This window comes from Sciurus vulgaris (assembly GCF_902686455.1).
Source record: "Sciurus vulgaris genome assembly, chromosome: 1".
Taxonomy (NCBI): Eukaryota; Metazoa; Chordata; class Mammalia; order Rodentia; family Sciuridae; genus Sciurus; species Sciurus vulgaris.
In genome coordinates this window covers 16,614,270-16,634,201 of record NC_136461.1, presented here as the reverse complement: position 1 = coordinate 16,634,201, position 19,932 = coordinate 16,614,270, and the positions used below count along the sequence as shown (strand labels likewise).

Sequence of the window (19,932 nt, the reverse complement as noted above, 5' to 3'; positions counted from 1 at the left end):
TCAAATCCCCAGCACCGCAAAAAAAAAAAAAAAAAAAAAAAAAAAAAAAAGCACTGATTAGGTCAGATTACATTAGATTCTAACAAAATCTCCAGGAGCAAATTGACAATGTAAACAGGCTGACCTTTCCCCCAAAGCAAGGAAGCCCAGACACATCCAACTCTGGAAGAAAACAAAAACAATATAAACTGTTTCTTCAAATGAGCACTCATTCACTCTAGCTAGGGACCCCCTCTGCCATGTCCCCACACCTCCGTGCCCCACCACAAGGTTCCTCAGCAACTGACCCTTTTCAGGGAAATTGAAGTTTATTTGTCTTGTCCCCAGGCTGTTTATCAAGTACAGTGAACAACCTGGAACCTCTGCTGCCTACCATGATCCAGCTACATCATTGGCCTTGGATGAAAAGCTCAGGCAAAAGGGCTGGTGTGCAGCACTGCCTGTAGAGCACCTGCTTGCCTGGCCTGGATGAGGTCCTGGGTTCCATCCCCAGCACCATAGGGGCAAAAAAAAGGTCCACATAAAATAACCATTTGCTTTGGGCCCTAAACTCTGTATCTAGGGGTGTAATAGAAAAGACAATGAACCAAGTGTGAGACCTGGATCATAATCCCAGACCTGGAGTCTCTTCTGCATAGCAAATGCTTTTTTTTTTTTTTTTTAATTTTTTTTTAGATGTTAATAGACCTTCATTTTTTCCCTTTATCTTTATCTGGTACTGAAAATCAAACCCAGTGCCTCACACATGCTAGGCAAGCGCTCTACCACTGCACAACCCCAGCCCCAAGCAAATGCTTTTTACACTTTAAATTCCTTCCATTTTGAAAATGTAGCACTGGGGTAATGGAATACAGGCTGCTTCTTAAAGCAGAATCGCTGACTAACTGACCTGGTGCATACTTGGAACACATGGAACGTTCTGCAAATGTTACCCAGGGAGATCTCAACAACTAAAATGAAAAGAAACCATGCAGGCTGCTGATGGCTTCTGGAGAGGGTATACCACCTCTTGTCCTTTACGGTCCGTCTACAAAGTACTCTTACATTTGAATATATGTTCTCTGATGAGCAGTTAATTATATATGTGTTACTGTCTGATTTAAAAACAAAGTTTTTAAAGGAGCATGGTGACACATTTCTATAGTCCAGCAACTCAGGAGGCTGAGGCAGGAGGATCACAAGTCTGAGGCCAGCCTGGGTAAATCATTGAGACTCTGTCTCAAAGTAAAAAAAAAAAAAAAAAAAATGTTGGGAATTAGGTCAGTGGTAGAGTGCCCCTGGGCTCAATCCCCAGCACTGAGGAAATTTTTGGTGGGGAGGGGAGAACCAGCCAAAAGTGGTAGTGCGTTTGTTTACTGGGGGTTACCACTGTAATTCTTGATTACCACAGGGGTGTTCAACACAGAAACGAATTTCCTAAGATCAGGGGGCCAGTTTTGTCCATCTCAAATCAGCAATGCTTAGCACACAGATGGCATTCAATGAAAGTTTGTTGAAAACTAATTATCAAACTTAAGTCTAGCTCGGATTTTCATCTGAAAACCTGAGAAGGGTTCTCTAGCCTCTTACCACCACCATTAGAGTTTCTTTGGGAGAATAACTAACAGACCTTTCTTATTCTGCCCCCAGGATGTGTTTAAGGCTAGAGCTGGGGAGAATGATGGACAGGGGAGCTCTCATCTTCTGCTTTGTACAATTTTTTGAGTTTTTGCAAAAAGCGTAGTTTACTTTCATAATTAAAGTAACTTAAAGGTATTTTAATTTTGGAAAAGAGCGACCCCAGGCTGGCTCATGTTAGGGAAATTGAAACACTGAAAGACAAATAATAAATAAATAATGATGAAACAAACATCTTGTCCTCAACAGCAGAAAAAACGCCCTCTCCTAGAGTTTCAAGTGACATTCTTTGGGCTGGACAGACCCTGTACTAAGTGAGGGTCACTGGCTTGGTCCCCACCCTGCTGCCCTGGGCTCTGCCATTCATCTTAGCACGCAGGCAGCATCTGAGGTTCTCAGGTGGTGGGTGTAGGGAACACAGGCTGCAGCTCGGTGACAACCTGAGTTCCAATCCCCCTCTACCATGCTAACTGTGTGGCTCCCAATTATGTTGCCTCACTCACTGAAACTTTCCTCCTCCTTTCTAGACTTCTTGTGAGACCCCTCATCATGTTAAGTAAGTGAAATATAGTAGTATTTTTGAAAAAGCAGGAACTGTTAAGAAAATGCATCGCCTCGTCAAGAGAATGCTGGGATCTGCTGTAAAACGGGTGAAAACTCTATCTGGGCAAATTTGTTCCGCAAGCTGTGGCTGCTGTTCTCCCAACGGGCTCAGGTTTCTGAGTTCACCACATTCATCTGTGTATCACATCCTTCAAACACGTCCAGCTGGTTATTTACTCAAGGATGGCACCTTCCTAAAGGACGTGTTGCACACTCTGCTGGAATCACTCCTCAAATACAGTACTGGGAATGGCCTGCTCCAGGGAGTGGCGCGCAAGTCAAAATCCACATGGTCACAGAATGCCCAGAAGTGGGATTAAACTCTCCACTAGCAGCTTAAGGATATCAAACCTAGATACCCGCTGAGGCTGTGTAAAGAGAAGAGATTTCAGCCTTCTTTAGAGCCCTCGGCGAGCAGGCCACAGAAAATCTATATTTTACAGAAAAACAACTACCAAGAGAGTAAAAAAGTAGGGGGTGGAGCTCTGAGGCACAGCACATGTTTAGCATGCAGGAGGCCCTGGGTTCAATCCCCAGCACAAAAATTAGTAAATTTTTAAAAAATCAAATAGTAACATATAATTTGATACTTTAAAACTTTACCAATGCATACAAATTGTATCCAGGGAGTAACCTACATGTCTTCCGTTAGCTCCTCTTGTTTTATTTTTGTTACAGCACTTAACACAATTTGAAATTACCTAATTAGTGGTTCCTGTGTTTATAGTCTCTTCCTACTATTGAAGCTCCAGGAGCAACACTGTGCCTGGGACCTAGTAGGTACTCAATAAATGCTGAGTTGAATGAAAAACCTCCCAACACCGTACAGATTCAATGAAATTGGAAGCACCTGGCAATGTGTATCAACCAGTGATGTTACCTCAGTCCATCGTCACTGCCTGTTTCTTCGATGAGGGAATCGATGCTTAGGAAATTTAAGTGACACCATGCCCTCAGCTCCAAACCTGGAAGTGTGAGCATAGCCTTTGCTGCAATGAAGTCGTCAGAAAGCGTGTGAGCTAAAGGCAGATAGCCTAGAACTGATGGGGATGGAAAGGAAGGGAAAAAGAAGGAGGGCAACAGGGAGGAGAGGAAGGAGTGGCTGATTCACGTGCTGCCCTGGTTTTGTCCTTCATGATGGCAGGGGCTGTGGCTTTCTGTGTTTGGCTGTTGTAGATTACACATTCTCAAAGTGGTCTATGACTCCCACCTCTCTTAAAGAAAACAAAACAAAAAGATTAAAGAGGGAAGGAGGACAGCATCACAGCACAGCACCACAGAATGGGGTGAGAGCAGCTGCCATTTGCTGGGTGTCTTCTTGGGGGTCCGACTCTGTGCTGCCTTTGAGACGCCTCACCTCCCTGCCTCCAGTGACCTCCTGAGCAATTTTAAAGATGAAGAATCCAAGACTTTGAAAGGCTAAGGAACGGTAGAGTAGCAGAACGGGGGAGGGAAGAGGGGAGGGGCGGGAAGGAAAAGGGGGAAATGAGGATTGAGATAAAATAAATCGAAACCCAGGCATATATGATTTTTTTTAATCAAAATGAACCCAACTATTATAACTATAATGCTTTAATTTTTTTAAAAAAATGCTCCCTAAAAATTAAAAAAAAAATAAAAGGCTAAGGAACTAGCTCCAATTTGGTAATGGATGAACCCAAAACGTGAACAAGGTCTGCTCGGTGCCAGGGCCCCAGTGGCCTACACTCCAGGCTTGAAGGCCCGGGCGCTGGTCACCCTCCTCTGTCCCTCCCTCACTGCATGACCCTGGGAGGCCTGCTTCCTCATCTCCCAACGAGGAAGACTGGTCAAAGCTATGACGACACACCAGTGAAGATGCGATGCCACCAGTGCTCAGTGTCTAAATCGCGCCGGGCCTTGTCCTGAGCAATTTGCATTAACTCTCAACTCTACCTTAAAAACAGCTTTGTAATATAGCTATGTCATCTCCATTTCACAGACGAGGACGGCGTCACTGAGGATTTGCTACCTCCCCAAGGTTGAGGAGCTTGTAAGCAGCATAGCCAGGATTCAGAGTCAGGTTTGTACGGCACCCAAACTCAAGTTCTTTGGCCCTGAGCTGCCCTGCTTTCTGTTTTCTTTGAAGCCACCTGGAAAGATACCATCCAAGGCTTCATTCGTTCATCCAGCCTTGGCGTGCGTGACTGGTGTGCAATGAAGGCCGTGTAAGATGAATTTGGTGAGTAGGAGCACATTATGTAGGCCTTCAGAGACCATGGTAAAGAAATTTGCACTTTTTTCTGGTTTTATGAATTCTTGGTAGGTAAGTGAGAAAACCTATAATTATTTTAATACAGTAGACAGCACATGAAAGGTTTTTGACTGTCCCCTTGTTACTCTGTCACCCTTTATTGTCTCCTTTTTCACCATTTCTCTCCCCTAAGTGCTGTACTTCCTCAGGGCTTAGTCCTAGATCTTTGTTTTTATAACTACACACTCTCTTTGGGCACTTGCATCTGATTTCATGGTTTCTACCATCAATAGGCTGGTGATTCCCAAATCTATAGGGCTAGTCCCATGTTTTAAATTGCCTGGATGGAGTTCAAAATCTGTCTGGATGGACATTTTCTCCTGGCGCCCCATGTGCCTGTGACTCAGCAAGGGATGGAATTCGTTATCTTCTCCATCAACCTATTCTTCTCTGGGGATCTCGGGGCTCTTGAGGGTATAAGGGTATAGCTCAGTGGTACAGTGGTGGAGCACTTGCTCAACATGAGGGAGGCCCTGGGTTCAGTCACTAGCACGCGTACACACACACACACACACAAAGTAGCTGAGTGAGTGAATGAACACCTACAAAGAAGAGAGGCCCAGCTGCCTGGAGGGCACGAGGGGCTCTTAGAGAGGGACCACATGACAGAGCTTGCAGGAGGGAATTCGCCAGGTGAGAAGAGCATGGAAGAGGACTCCAGGTGAGGCCATGGCAGGTCTAAAGGGATCTGAGGTCTGCCGGGGTGAGTGCTGGTGGACACGGACAGACACACTGCTGGAGGGTGCTGCAGGGAATACAGAAGGCATCATGGAGACAAGCAACACTCACAGTGGGCCCCCCACGCTTTGTCGAAATGGCCCCAACTGATAAATATCCACACTTCCTCCCAGGGGACACTGATTAAAGTAGTTGTGGGGCTGGAATATTCTACCTTGAAGACAAAAAAGAGACTACCTGAACACAGACGCCAAACCAGCCATACGGAACAACCGCATTCAAAACAGCATGACCTCCTACAGCCCTCAAGGAACTTACTCTCTAGAGAAGTCCCTGTGACCACAAAGCAGAGACTTTCACCACAAAGACAGGCCTGTGCCAGGCTCGGTGGAGCACGCCTATAATTCCAGTGGCTCAGGAGGCTGAGGCAGGAGGATCACAAGTTCAAAGCCAGCCTCAGTAACTTAGTGAGGCCCTGAGCAACTCAACAAGACCCTATCCCTAAATTTAAAAAAAAAAAAAAAAAAAAAAAAAAATATATATATATATATATATACACATATATATATATATAAAGGCTGGGGATGTGACCCAATGGTTAAGTGCCTCTGGTACCAAAAACAAAAACCAGCCTAAAGGCAGAAAGCCACAGGAAGGCCATTCCAGGGAGCAGAGCTGCCTGAAACAGACTGACTCAGAGACAAACACAGTTTAGATCCCTCCCCAGATAAAAGCCCCTCTGACCTAGGGTGACAGAAGGCCAGCTATGGTAACAACACAAAATCAAAGGGCAGCCTAGCACTGTTTGCAGAGGTGGGGCCTTCAATATTTGCTCACTTAAAGGACAGCCTCATGAGGTGGGTATTATTGCCCCTAAATAGAAGAAGAAACAGGCTTGGTCAGGGTATGGGAATCGGTGGACTGGAGCCCAGCCTTCTGGCTATGGAAACAACGTCTCCCACTTCACCACAAAAGGCATCACAAGGCAACTGACCCACGAAGAAGGGAGGCCCTCTGCATCCTGGGGGAACTCACGGCTCAGCCTCCTGCTGGATCATGTCTATGCATCTGCTTATCAGAGTTTCAAAGTAGCCCTCTCTCAAGTTCCAATGCCCTAAAAGAATCATTGTTCCCTTAACGTCACTAGTTCCCCTTTCTACTTCCTGGTTTTAAAGGGGTAGAATAATAAAAAAACCTCTCAGTTTGTTTTTTCATCAAAGTGGGGAGCCATGATCATGGAAAAAGGTGATAGCTAAATCAATAATACTTGTGCCAAGAACTGCAGAATAAAGAAGAAATCTCACGCTCTTGAAACAGGACTTGATTTGTTCAAGCTTTTTTTTTCTCCTGGTGCTGAAGATTCAACACAAGGCCTCACACATGCTAGGCAGGTGCTCTACCACTGAGCTATACCTCCAGTCCTATTCAAACATTTATTGAGACTCTACTTGGTGGCAATACTGAGTTTGATACTGGGCCTTCTGATATGTGCAAACTAACAATGGGTTCAATCTAGCGGGTGTGTTGTCATTCAAAAGAAAAATTCTGGCCTGGCACAGTGACACACACCTGTAATCCTAGCAACATGGAAGACTGAGGAAGGAAGATCACAAGTTTGAGGCCAGCCTCAGCAATTATTATTATTATTACTTTTTTTTTTTTTTTTGGTACTGCATATTTAACCCAAGGGAGTTTTACCACTGAGATACATCCCTAGCCCTTTCTATTTTTTATTTTGACACAGGGTCTCTAAATTGCTCAGGGCCTCACTAAATTTCTGAAGCTGCCCTTAAACTTGCAACCCTCCTGCCTCAGCCTCCCAAGTCTCTGAGATTACAGGCATTCATACCGGCATGCCCAGTAGCCTCAACAACTTACTGAGACCCTGTCTTAAAAAACAAAAACAAAACAAAACAAAAAAAAACACACCAAAAAACAGAGCTGGGGAAGTAATTTGGTGGAAAAGCACCCCTGGATCCAATCCTCAGTACTTAAAAAAAAAAAGAATTCTATTAGGGAAACCCTTAAATTTATTGGAATACAGAGGACAATCTAAACCAGAAACAGGGCTGGGTTGGGGGTGTGGCTCAGTGGTACAGCACTTGCCTAGCATGTGCAAAGCTCTAGGTTCCATCCCCAGCACCCCAAAATTGACTTGAAACAGAAATATTATTACTGAAGAAGAAACTTATATAGACACATAAAAAGATATTCAATCTCAGCAGTAATCAGGGAAAGGCACATTAAAACCACAGTGAAACACTATTTTACTCACCAGATTGATTCAGAGACTGACAGGAACACATGCCAGCAGAGCTGAGGTTGCAGAACAAGAAGCATGCTCAGGTGCTGGAGGAGTGACAGGTACAGCAGGCGCCCAGTAAATATTTTGCTGAAGTAAGTGCAGAAAGGCTGGGAGACGAGGGAGCCACCCGCAGCCTGTGGCTGAACTGGGTCCGCTGGCATGTTCTATTTGCCTTCACAGTGTTTGCCAAATTGAATTGATTGCTAAGAGTGTTAAATCAGGAGATTTATTTCACAACTTCTCATTGAAAAATGGTCCTTTCTGGCAGCTCTCAGCCCAGCCCACAAGGTTCAACACGTGGCCGGAGCTGGGCAGCAACTGTCCCCGCTGCTCCCTTGCCTCCTGCACTAGGGCTGGCGCACCTAGAAGCACAGAGCTGCCCCTCCAGGACTGAGAATTTAATGGATCCACATTCCCAGGAATTAAATCCAGAGACCGGTATTACCAGCTTTGCCTTGGGGCCAGGGACAATTTCTTCAGGGAGACATTGACATCCTATTATTCCAAGTCCTTAAAACCCTACAGGGTTGATGCTATAATCAACTTTGGTTTTTTCCTACAGTATTAGGGCTGGAACCCAGGGCACTCTACTACTGAGCTACATCCCTAACCCTTTTTATCTTCTTTGAAACAGGGTCTCGTCAAGTTGCTGAGGCTGGCATTGAACTTGCAATCCCCCTGCCTTGGGCTCAGTAGCTAAGATCATAGGCGTGCACCACTGTGCCTTGATGTAAATCAACATTTTTCACACGAGGAAACCAAGGCTCAAAGAAGTTAAGAAATTTGCCCATAGGTGGCACAGCTGAAATGTGAGCTCAGGCATCTGGTTTAGCTGTATCGATGAACTACTTTCACATGCTAAGCAAATACCTTGATCCCCGCTGCAGCCCTGTGAGATAGAAATGACTGCCATTCATTCCCACCTTCCTTGAGAGAGCTGAGGCTCAGAAGTGGATGAGTATGAAGGTTGGCAGTAGATCTGGGGTTGGGACCCAGTGATCTCATTGCCTAGGCTGAATCTCAGACACCGCCCCCTCTCCCCTGGAGCTTCTGCAGTGTCCCCACCTAACCAACTCACCTTTCCCTCTTCATGCTCACTGCTGCTAACACTCCAGTGACTTTCAAGGCAGAAACATTTTCCGTGTTTGCTTTTAATACCCAAATAGGATTCCACATGCTCTGCAATGTGCTGTCCCCTCTCTTAACAATGTGCTGTGGTGCACTTCCCAGAACCACTGTGGACAGACTGGAATTTATTTCACTTATCACTTAGTGAGTATGTGGGTTTATCTCCAGGTTTTCCTTAAAGAAAACTGGTGCACTGCCAAGGATGGTGGCACACGCTTGTAATCCCAGCAGCTCCACTCAGGAAGCTGAGGCAAAGGGATTGCAAGTTCAAGGTCTACCTCCACAGCTCAGTGAGACTGTCTCAAAACAATTAATTAATTAATTAATAATAATGATGCGAAAGGCTAGCTTGGTGGTAGTGTCCCTAGGTTCAATCCCCAGTACAGGGAAAAAAAAAAATGCATCAAACATTCTCAATCACCTAAATTTGTGCACTTGAACATTTATTTCTGCAGAATAATTCCAAGTAGAATCTGGGGTCAAGTTCATGCATTATGTACAACTCTGATACTGTCTAACTGCCCTTCAGAAAGGCTCTACAATGCACAGTTACACCAGCACTGTATGAAAGTGTTTCCCACACTCTCGCCTGCACTGGATGTGTTTTCCCATTGCTTTCTCAAGGGGCTGAGGTGGCCGTTGATGACAGGTGGTTGCAGCACATGCTTTGTTACTGTTATAATCAGTCCGGTTTCACTAATTGATTACAACTATAAAGGGAACAAAACAAAATAGTCTATGTGTAGGAAATACACCAAGATGATGGCAATGATTCAGTCGATGTGGGCATGATACAAGTGGTTAAAATTTTTTTCAATTTTTCCCTTTTTTTTTTTTTTTTTCTGGTGCTGAGAATTAAACCTGGGGCCTCAACTCTTGCTCAGCAAGTGCTCTCCTGAGTGACACCCCCAGCCCTCCTCATGTTCTTAAATGTGTGTTGCTTTCATAACTGTGGGGGAAATGTCCTCCCTATCCCTGCCTCCTTCCCTATTTATTTATTTTAAAAACAAGTCTAGGGTTGTTAGTCTTTGGGGCAGCATGGAGGAGACTGTTCCCATGGCCACAGGGCCTGCCCACACAGTGCAGAATGGACAGTGAAGGTGGTGAAGAAATGAAAGTAGCTGGGATTAATTACTAAGGGCCTGAGGCAAGGATGGGGCTGGGGAAACTCTGGGCCTGAACAGTCAGCAGCCAACAGAGATCAGCTGTTGCTGAGACCCACGGAGGAACCCGCCCAAAGCCCTCCCCCCATTCCAGGAGGGGCGCCATTACTCACCAGGCTGCTCAAGTGGGAAGTCAAGGGCCCCGACCTGGACTGACACCTCCAGTCTCAGGATCCTGTTGATCGTACCTTCCTAAACCTCTCGGAATCCTCTCGTTTCTCCCTTAGTTGGGACTCCCAATCTCTTGACTGGATTGCTGCAATCACCTGTCATCAATGGCCACCTCAGTCCCTGCCGTCCTCACCTGCCACAGAGCTCTCAATTCAGAATGATTCCAACATGCAAATCTGGGTAGGCCCCTTCAATGGTCCCTGGGGCCTGCAGCCCTGGCCCTCAGCCCTGGCTGGGAATCACCTGTGAGCTTTTAACCCTCTCTGAACACCAGGTCCCACACTCTGAGATTCAGACTCAAGATGTTTTTAGTTTTTAAAGCTCCCCAGATGATTCTAATGTGCAGCCAGGGTTGAGACCCACTGGCCCCTCAGACAAAGTGCAGTTTTCCCTAGTGGGTCTCCCAGGACCCCCAGATCATTTTTCGGCAAATAATAACTAAGCACCTGCTGTGTGCTGGACTTCTCCCAGGCCCTGAGGCTATGGCGAATCCTATTAGGTTCCTCATGAAGCTGAGCTCTACCCAGCCCTTTGTGTTTTAAGCCTCACTTCTGCCTCCTTTCACCTCCTTCTCTGTTCCAGTCACCATGACAGATTTGGGATTCCCCAAACTTGCCCTGCTGTGACATCAGGATCTATCTCTTCACCCAAAATTCCAGCCCTCAGTTTCCTGTCCTAGTTTAGACAGCCTGAGAACCACTTCCTCTGAAAAGCCCCCACCTAACCTCGCCACCCTCCATCGGCCCAGGTGATCTCTGCAGCCAGCCTTGGTACCTAGTCCCTATTGCCTCTTGTCTGTCACCGCACCTTTCATTGTTCGGTGCCCTCTCCAGCTCACACGCAGACTATGACTAAGCCATCTCTGACGCTCCAGTGGAGGCACTGAACAACTCTTGGGTGAAGCCATAAATGAACACACTTGAGCAGCCCGCGAGAAGGTGTGTACGATAGGCGTCTGCACAGATGAGGGGAGGCCAGCTTCCCGTCGGAGGTTCAAGGAGAGGCAGCCCCGTAACACCCATCTAAACTGCGTGAGTGCCTACTTCCCCTTGATGAGTGGCCTCTGTGGAGAAAATGACAGGGGCCTGGGTCCTATTTGAACACTCGTATGTGGCTTTGCAGGACAGATGTCAAGAGTGCAGGTGGAGGCCTACATACCATATATATATCTGAATACCTAAGACTTACAAATTAAACCAAAAACCACTGAATATGTTTTTTTTTCCTATTTTACCCTATCCTATTCTTTTACCTTGACAAACATACCTTCCTAACAACCTGAAAACTAATTTGAATTCTCAGAATTCTTGGGAATGTGGTGGCACAAGACTGGCCCCTGACCCTCCAACTTCTCTTTGCACTGACAACAGGCAGAACAAGGCCCCTCCAGTGTCCATACCCTAGTCCTGAGGACCTATGTGTATATTATCTTTTTTTTTTTTCACTAAAGATTCTTTTATTCACATTTACATGCAATTCAGAAAATATCAATTGTCTATATGAAAAATTATCATGAAAGGGCTAAAATGTCTTCAGGCTACCACTTTTTGTAGTTGCCATTGACTCCCTCCACCAAAAAAAAATCTCAGAGCGCGAGTCACCTCCAAAACACCTGTCCTCTGAAGTCCCACTAAAAAGGAGGAAGTACTGACGTGAGGGTTACTTAAATTCCCAGGCTCCAGCTCCCTAGGCAAGGGGGATTAAAATTCCTAGTCATCTGACCCACAAAACAGGAGATTATCCTGGATTATGGGATGGGCTCAATGTAATCACAAAGTTCCTTACAAGAGAAAGAGGGAGCAGAGGCCAGCCAGGGAGAATGCCAATACTTTTGGTCATAGCCCACCGGTACCATTTGGATTTTTTTTTTTTTTTTGGTATTGGGTATTGAATCCAGAAATGCTTTACCACTGAGCCAATTCCCAGCCCTTTTTAATTTTTATTTTGAGATAATGTCTCACTAAATTACCTACATCGGTCTCAAACTTGCAATCCTCCTGCCTCAGGCTCCTAAGTCCCAGGTATTACAGATGTGTGCCACCACACCCAGCTCCATTTTGGACTTCTGATCTCCAAAGATGAAATCATAAATTTGTGGTAATTCTTTTTCTTTTTTTAAGATTTTTTTTTTTTTTTTAATTTTGATTTATTGTACACAAATGGGTTACAACTATTGTTTTTCTGGTTGTACACAAAGTAGTCATACCATTTGTGTAATCATACATGTACACAGGGTAATGATGTTTGTCTCATTCTATTATCTTTCCTTCCCCCGCCCCTCATTTCCCTCTACACAATTCGTCCTTCTTCCATTCTTCCCTTACCTCCCCCGCCCCCCTACCAGCAATTAGGAAACTAGTTCACTGCCCTAGTCACTACCCTGCAGCTTGTAAGTGCAAAGTCACACTCACAAAAGCCTACTCCTTGGACCTAGAAGCACACACCAGTGTCCTGAGAGAAGGGACCTAGGAAGAGGCTCTGGAAATGAGCAGGGAATTCTGAGATTTTGGCATTTGCAGCCTGGTCTAGCAGGGGTATGGGCTTGGAGCTAGCTAGCACCATTCTAGACCACCATTCTAGCCTCCTCACCTGCTCACTTGGGTCAAATGGCTTCATCTCCCTGAGCCTCAGCTGTAAAATCAACCATTGGGTTAGTTTTGAGCACCTTGCTTGTGCCAAAAGTTATGCTTAGTGACAGAGATTTGAAAATGCCAGTCCTTGTCCTTAAGGGACCCAGTTCCTTGTAATTCTGACCTCACAGGGCTTCTATGCAAGAAGGGAATGGCAGGTAAAGCAGCTGACACACAGTATACCCAGGATAAATTTTAATTTCCTGGAGCTGGGGTTGTACTTCAGTGGCAGAGTGCTTGCCTAGCACACATGAGGCACTGGGTTCAATCCTCAGAGCCACATAAAAATAAATAAAGGTATTGTGTCCATCTGCAACTAAAAAAAAATTAAATTTTTAATTTCTTTCCATTTCTACTTCATTTCAACTAGGTAAATGGACTGGCAAGTTACAAAAATCCCAGGCAAAGTGTATATCTCAGTGGTAGAATGCTTGCCGAGCACATGCAAGGTTTTGGGTTTAATACCCAGCAACACAAAGAAATAAAAATCCCTTGCTCAAACTCTTTGGTGGATTCCATTTGCTCCAGGAGAAGCCTATGGTTCTTTGGCAAGACTTTGCTTTGCTGTGGTCCTTCTGTCTGGAATGTTCTGTCCTTCATACATACCCACTTTTAAGGCTTGGTTGAAATGCCATTCTCTGAAAGTCTTCTTCTCAGTCTTATAATCTCAGTAACCAGAGCTAGCTCACTTATCCTCTCACCCAACACCAGGTAGGGTTCTCTGTAGCACTTACTACAAAGGCTATGATGTGACTATTTATATTTCCTATTTTTGGTTAAACATAAAATCAATTTATTTTGATAATTTTAAAATTTCATGTTCTTGAAAAGACAAAGTCCCAGCTGGGAGGTGTGGCACAAGCCTGTAACCCCAGTAGCTCAGGAGGCTGAGGCAGGAGGATTGGGGGTTCAAAGCCAGCCTCAGCAACTCAGCAAAGCCCTCAGCAACTCAGTGAGACCCTGTCTCTAAATAAAATACAAAAAAGTGCTGGGATGTGGCTCAGTGGTTAAGTACCCCTGGGTTCAATCTCTGGTACCAAAAATAAAATACAATAAAGACAAAGCTCCAAGTTATTATTTTTTATATCATGGCAACAGGTACATAACATAAAAATTATCATTTTCATCATTTGTAGGTGTGTAGTTCAGAGCATTAAGTACAACCACACTACTATGCTACCATCCACCACCCTTTCTCCAGAACTCCACCATCACAGCTTCCAACTCTGTACCTCTCCACAGAAACTCCCTAACGCTTCTCACGTGATGCCTGGCCAGAGCGGTTTTACTTCCTGTTTCTGTGACTTACTCTAGGTACTTCATACAAGTGGAACCAAATAGCATTTGGTGCTTTGTGACTGGCTTATTTAATGTCTTCAAGGTCCATCCATGAGGTAGCACCTACCAGGGTTTCATTCATTTTAAAAACTAGTATTTCATTGTATGTATATACCAAATTTTGTTTATCCATTCATCTTTCCATGGACATTCGGGTTTCCCTATTTGGCTATTATAAATGAAGCTACTATGAACATTGGGGTGCAAGTACCTGTTCTTAAGTACTTCGGTGTATGCGCCCACCCAGCAGTGGAATCCATGCTGGGTCAAGTGGTTATTCCGTTATGCTTACTATGTGTTACTTTTCAGTGTCAGGTGACAGGTTCCTTCCTGCTCCTCCACAGCAGTCTTTAGCACCATGTGGGTAGGAACTCTGTCTTACTGCTGGGCCCAGCACAGGTCTGGCACTTTGATTAATGTTTGTTAAAGAGATGGATGAGTGGTAATTTGGCTGGCTGTGTGAATGGCGGCGGAAGCCTGAGGCAGATGTAAAGAGAAGGCAAGTGACAGCAGTTCCTGATGGGGATTATCCCTCTCAGAGGTCCCAAACAGACTGCCCGCAGGGTTCTCTGGTTTTCTTCAGTTTTTGTTTCTGTTTGTTGTTGTTTTGTAATACTGGGATTGAACCCAGGGGTGTTCTACCACTGAGCTATAATCCCTAGCCCTTTATGAGACAGGGTCTCATTAAATTGCAGAAGTTAGTCTCGATCTTCAGATCCTCCAGCCTCACCCTCTTAGGTAGCTGGGATTATAGGTGTTGTTTTAAAATTTTCTAACTTTCTTGCCTGGGGCTCACCCTCCCTATAGTCTCACACCAGAGGCCATTAGGTAGAATCACAGGAAACTGAGCCCAAGTATCTATGCTTCAAGGTTCCTCTTGAGGCAACAGAACACTTTTAGTACGAGGAATAGTGTTAGAATTTAAGCTCCCTCACTTCTTTTTTTTGCGGTACTGGGGATCGAACTCAGGGCCTTATGCTTGTGAGGCAAGCACTCTACCAGCTGAGCTATCTCCCCAGCCTTGCTCCCTTACTTCTTGATGATGACCCTAAATTTCTTTCCTCATCTATAAAATGGGAATATTGTATAATGCATAACCAACCATAAAGATTAACCCAAATATGTGAAGGGCCCAGAACAAAGGAGATCTGTCAATAAATGTTAGTTCTCTCTTACCTCTTCCTCTTAGCTTTCTCTGGGTCCCCCAAGTCCCTATGTGCTCAGCTGGTAGGCATGACAATCTGTTTTTTGATCACCATGAGAGCAATTTCTAAAACAGACCAGGACTGGGGAGGTGGCTCAGTGGTAGATCACTTGCCTAGCACCAGTGAGACAATGGATTTGATCCCCAGCACCACAAAAATGAACGAAACAAAGACCAAAGGAACTTGTTCTAGAGCTCAGGAATTCACCGCACATACACTCCACAGAAGCTTAGTTCACAATTAGGGCTGAGTGATCCTTTACTATTCCCAGATGAAAAATGTCAGCCACCAATGTAGCTGACAATCACTGACCACATCTACAATGACAGTGGGAACAACTCCCAAGCACAGTGTTAGAATGTGCCCGGCACTGCACACGCGGCAAGCCCCTGGGTCTGTGGCGAGTACGTTCCAAGACCTCTTGCCTGAAACCAAGGTTAGTACTGAACCCTATATACACACATGCACATACTTTCTTTTTCCTACACATACATATCAATAAGGTTTATAGATTAGGCATAGTAAGAGATTAACAATAATAACTAATACAATAGAACAAAACAATATATTGTAATAAAATTTTTGTGAGTGTTGTCTTGATCTCAAAATATCTTATTGTACTGTACTTACCTTTGTCCTATGATGATATAGGAGGATACAATGCCTACATGTTCAGATGAAATGAGGTGAATAATACAGGCACTGTGACTTAGGTTACTAAATTAACACAAGCAATACCACAACAACTGATCTGGTAATTCAGACAGCTATTGTGTGACAGACAGGAGGACAGCATATACGGTGCGGATAAGCAGGACAAGGATGATTCATGTCCTAGGTAGGCTGTAACAGGACTGCATGAGATTCCATCATGCCACTTAGAAAGGCATGCTGTTTAAAATTTATGAGAGTGTGTGTGTGGTGTTGGGGATAGAATTCAGAGCATGCTAGACTACCACTCTACCACTGAGCTAAATCCCTAGTCCTAAAATTTGTGAATTGTTCATTTCTGAACTTTTTTACTTAATATTTTCAGACAGAAATTGAGAATAACTGAAACCAACAAAAGTAAAACTGCAGAGAAGAGGGACCACTGTATGTTAACTCTTTGGCACCTGGCAGGACAGAATGTTTCAAGATATAGCTGAGGTTATGTGACTTGCAAGTGGGAGTAGGGTATAATGTGCACTATGGAGATTTGGGTTCAAATTCCAACTGTCACTCACGAGTGCTGATTTAAGGTAAGATAGAGTAAATGAGACTCAGGTTATCTGTTTAAAAAAAGAAATAATTAGGGGCTATGGCTGTGGCTCAGTGGTAGAGCACTTGCCTAGCACGTGAAGCACGGGGTTCAATCCTCAGCACCACATAAAAATAAAGTTATTATGTCCCTGTACAACTAAAAGTATTTTTAAAAAGAAATAATTACTTGAAGCATGTGATTTTTAGACACTTGTCCTTCAGAGTATGATATTTTGTCTTCTTTGAGAAAGAGGAAGGAAAAACTGAATACAGAGGGCAATGGGTCAGCATCAGGTTCTAGTCAAAGTAAGCTGGGATGACCAGCAGCATTAGCATCTCCTCCAGCTTTAGATCCACTGAATCAGAAGTCCAGGGAGGCCCAGGAATCTTTTAATAAGCTCTCCAGGAGATAAGCCTGCTAAAGTTAGAGAAGCACTTTGCTACACACAATGTATAAACTGATTCATTCTGTACCCTAGTAACTGCCAAGTTTTTATCTATTTTCCCCAGTTATCCAACTGCTTATGTGACATCTCCATTCAGATGACTAACAGGCAGCTGGGGATATAGCTCAGTGACAGAACACTTACCTAGCATGTACCAAACCAAGGGTCTGATTTCTAGTACTACAAATAAAATAAAAGTTAAAGATGATTAAAAGGTATCTAGAATGCAGTGTGTCCAAAAACTGTTATTTGGGGGGGGGGGGGGGATTAAACCCAGGAGTACTTTACCACTGAGCTACACTACCAGTCCTTTCTATTTTTGAGACAGGGTCTTCCTAAGTTGCCCAGGCTGGCCTCAAATTTGCAATCCTCCTGCCTCCACCTCCCAAGTTGCTGCTGGTAATATTTTCCCCACCCCTCTGGTATCAGGTATTGAACCTAGAGGCGCTTAATCACTGAGCAACATCCCCAGTACCGCCCCCCCCCCCTTTTAAATTTGAAACAGGGTCTTACTAAGTTGCTTAAGTAAGTTGCTTAAGGTCTAAGTTGCTGAGGTTGGCCTCAAGGTCCTGCCTCAGCCTTCTGAGTCATTGGGATTACAGGTGTGTGCCACCATGAGAGTCACTGCTGTTTTTTTAATTTTTATTTTTTGGTACCAGGGATTGAACCCAGGAGCACTTAACCACTGAGCCACATCCCCAGCACTTTTTTATATTTTATTTAGAGACAGGGCTTCACTAAACTGCTAAGAAACAATTTTTATTTAAGGGCTTCACTAAATTGCTAAGGCTGGCTTTGAACTTGCAATCCTGCTTCGGCCTCCCAAACTGCTGGGATTACAGGTGTGTGCCATCGAGCCCAGCTCACTGCTGTTAATTTTGATCGCTTGGGTAAGGTGATGTTACTGGAGTATTTCTAGGCCTTCTCAAGCAAAAAAAAGATAGGAAATATAAAACTCATGCATACACACACATTTCTCTGTACTGAGTTCCGAATATCTACAATCCAACACCTGGGTTCATTCTAGCATTTGCCTTTTACATACTTGTAGCTCTTTCTCTCACTTATTTTCCAACACTGAGAAACCCTGGTTATCATCTACAACATATTTACCTATTGTTCAAACCTAGAAGAGAGAGGTTTCAGGATTCCTAACTGAGACTTCTCCTCTCTCCTCCCCTCTCCCCATGATAAACTTACAAGTCAAGTAGAACATTTGTGTAGGTTTCTTCTTTTTTCTTTAGCCATCCAGAATCCAATTGAACACTATTTTCTGAAGTTAGTAAGGTCAGCTCCTTTGTTCTACCTCAGTAGTAAGTAGCAACATCATACGTTCCCTAACAATGATGCACTAAAGGCACATCACCTCTGTGGGATCCTGCTCCAGAACACATCACCTCAATCCAACCCCAAGAAAACATCAGGCAAACCCAAAATGAGAGAAATTCTAAAATTAACTGATTAGGCAAGGTCATGGCTGACATCTGTAATCTCAGCGACTACAGAGCCTGAGGCATGAGAATTCAAGTTCAAGACCAGCCTCAGCAACTTAGAGACCCTGTCTTAAAAAATAAAAGGAGTGGGGATGTAGCTCAGTGGTAAAGAACCCCAGGTTCAACTCTCAGTACCTAAATAAATAAATAAACCTACTAAGTGCTTTTCAAAAGTGTCAGTGTCATGAAAAACAAACCGAAGAAGGTTCACAGATTGGATGAGACTAAGGAGAAATAATGAAATGCAATGTGGGATCTGGGTTGGATCCTGGAAGGGAAAACGAACACCAACAGAAAACCTGCTGAAGTCCAGATAAAGCCCATAATGCGGAACCAACTTTAACTTTGTAGTTTTGATGGCTGCATTATGGTTACATGAGATCTAACCTAGCGGAAAGGGGTGACATAGGAGCTTTCTATAATTATAGATTCACAAGAAAAGTAAGAAAGCCCTTGTACACTTTGCCCAGTTTGTCCTAATGGTAACATTTAGCAAAATTACAGCATAATATCACAACCAGACATTGACAGTGATGCAACTCACCCAGCTTTCCTGTTTTACCTGCACTTATTTGTGTGTATGATTCTATTTTTCACAATTCTTCTGTAAGTCTAAAATTATTTCAAAAGATAATGAAAGAGAGGTAGGGAGGTAGAATTCATGAAATGCCACAGTGGGAAAAAAGCACCATCAGACTCTCAGCTCCTTCTCCAAGCCTCCAGTGCTTTCCATCACGCCTGAAGCCTGACCATCACCACAGCCTTCAAGGGCCACATGGTCTGTCCTGCTCTTCTCCTGCTTCTTTCTTTCCCTTCTCCCACTTCCTTGCTTACTCCAGCCCCACAGGCCTCCTTGCTGTTTCTCAAAGGAGAAGTCCTTTCGCAAATCAAGGCCTTTCTCTCGTTTATTTTCCAACACTGAGAAACCCTGTCTAGAATGGACTTACCCTTGAATTCACAAGCCTGCCTCCCTCACTTCCTTCAGGTCTGCTCAAATGTGATCTCCCCAGAGGTCTCCCCAAGCCACCCTTATTAACACTCTTCATACAAGTTAATCAATGCTTGATAAGGTGTTTTTGTTTGTTTACTAAATATAATTTCCATGAGAGTAAGTATACCTAGAGCTTATCTAGTGTTTGAATTACAACAGCCATCAATAAATAGATGGAGTTGGGTGGGCGTGGTAGCACATGCTCAATCCCAGTGGCTTGGGAGGCTGAGATAGGAGAATCTCAAGTTCAAAGTAAGCCTCAGCAACAGCAAGGCACTAAGCAACTCAGTGAGACCCTGTCTCTAAATAAAACACAAAATAGGACTGGGAGTGTGGCTCAGTGGTTGAGTGCCCCTGAGTTCAATCCCTGGTACCAAAAAAGAAGAAAAAGAAAAAATAGATAGATAGATGATTGATAGATGATAAGAAGGCTGTTTAGAAACTGTTTATGTATTAGAGCCAATGATTGTTATGGACCTACTAAAATAGCTCCTCTTATCTGTGGCTTGTCATCCAAGATCAACCACAATTCAAGAATATTAAATGGAAAATTCCAGAAATAAAAAAATTCATAAATTCTGAGTAGTGTGATTAAATCTCACATCATCCCACCTAGTGTGTGAATCATCCTTTGTCCAACACCATCTGAG

General features: G+C 44.1%; 1 long non-coding RNA gene across 2 annotated transcripts; it reads right to left on the bottom strand.

Moving 5' to 3' along the window:
• Positions 1-1,087: 1,087 nt before the first annotated feature.
• On the bottom strand, positions 1,088-11,373 carry LOC306660116. Of its 2 annotated transcripts, XR_013763543.1 has the most exons (4): positions 6,153-11,373; positions 5,039-5,227; positions 3,332-3,434; positions 1,088-1,214 (listed from the first exon to the last, which is right to left on the bottom strand). It is a non-coding gene; the product is annotated as an uncharacterized lncRNA (long non-coding RNA). The 2 variants fall into 2 exon arrangements; XR_013763544.1 differs by lacking the exon at positions 5,039-5,227 and having other exon boundaries at positions 7,446-11,373.
• Between the last annotated feature and the right edge of the window lie 8,559 nt (positions 11,374-19,932).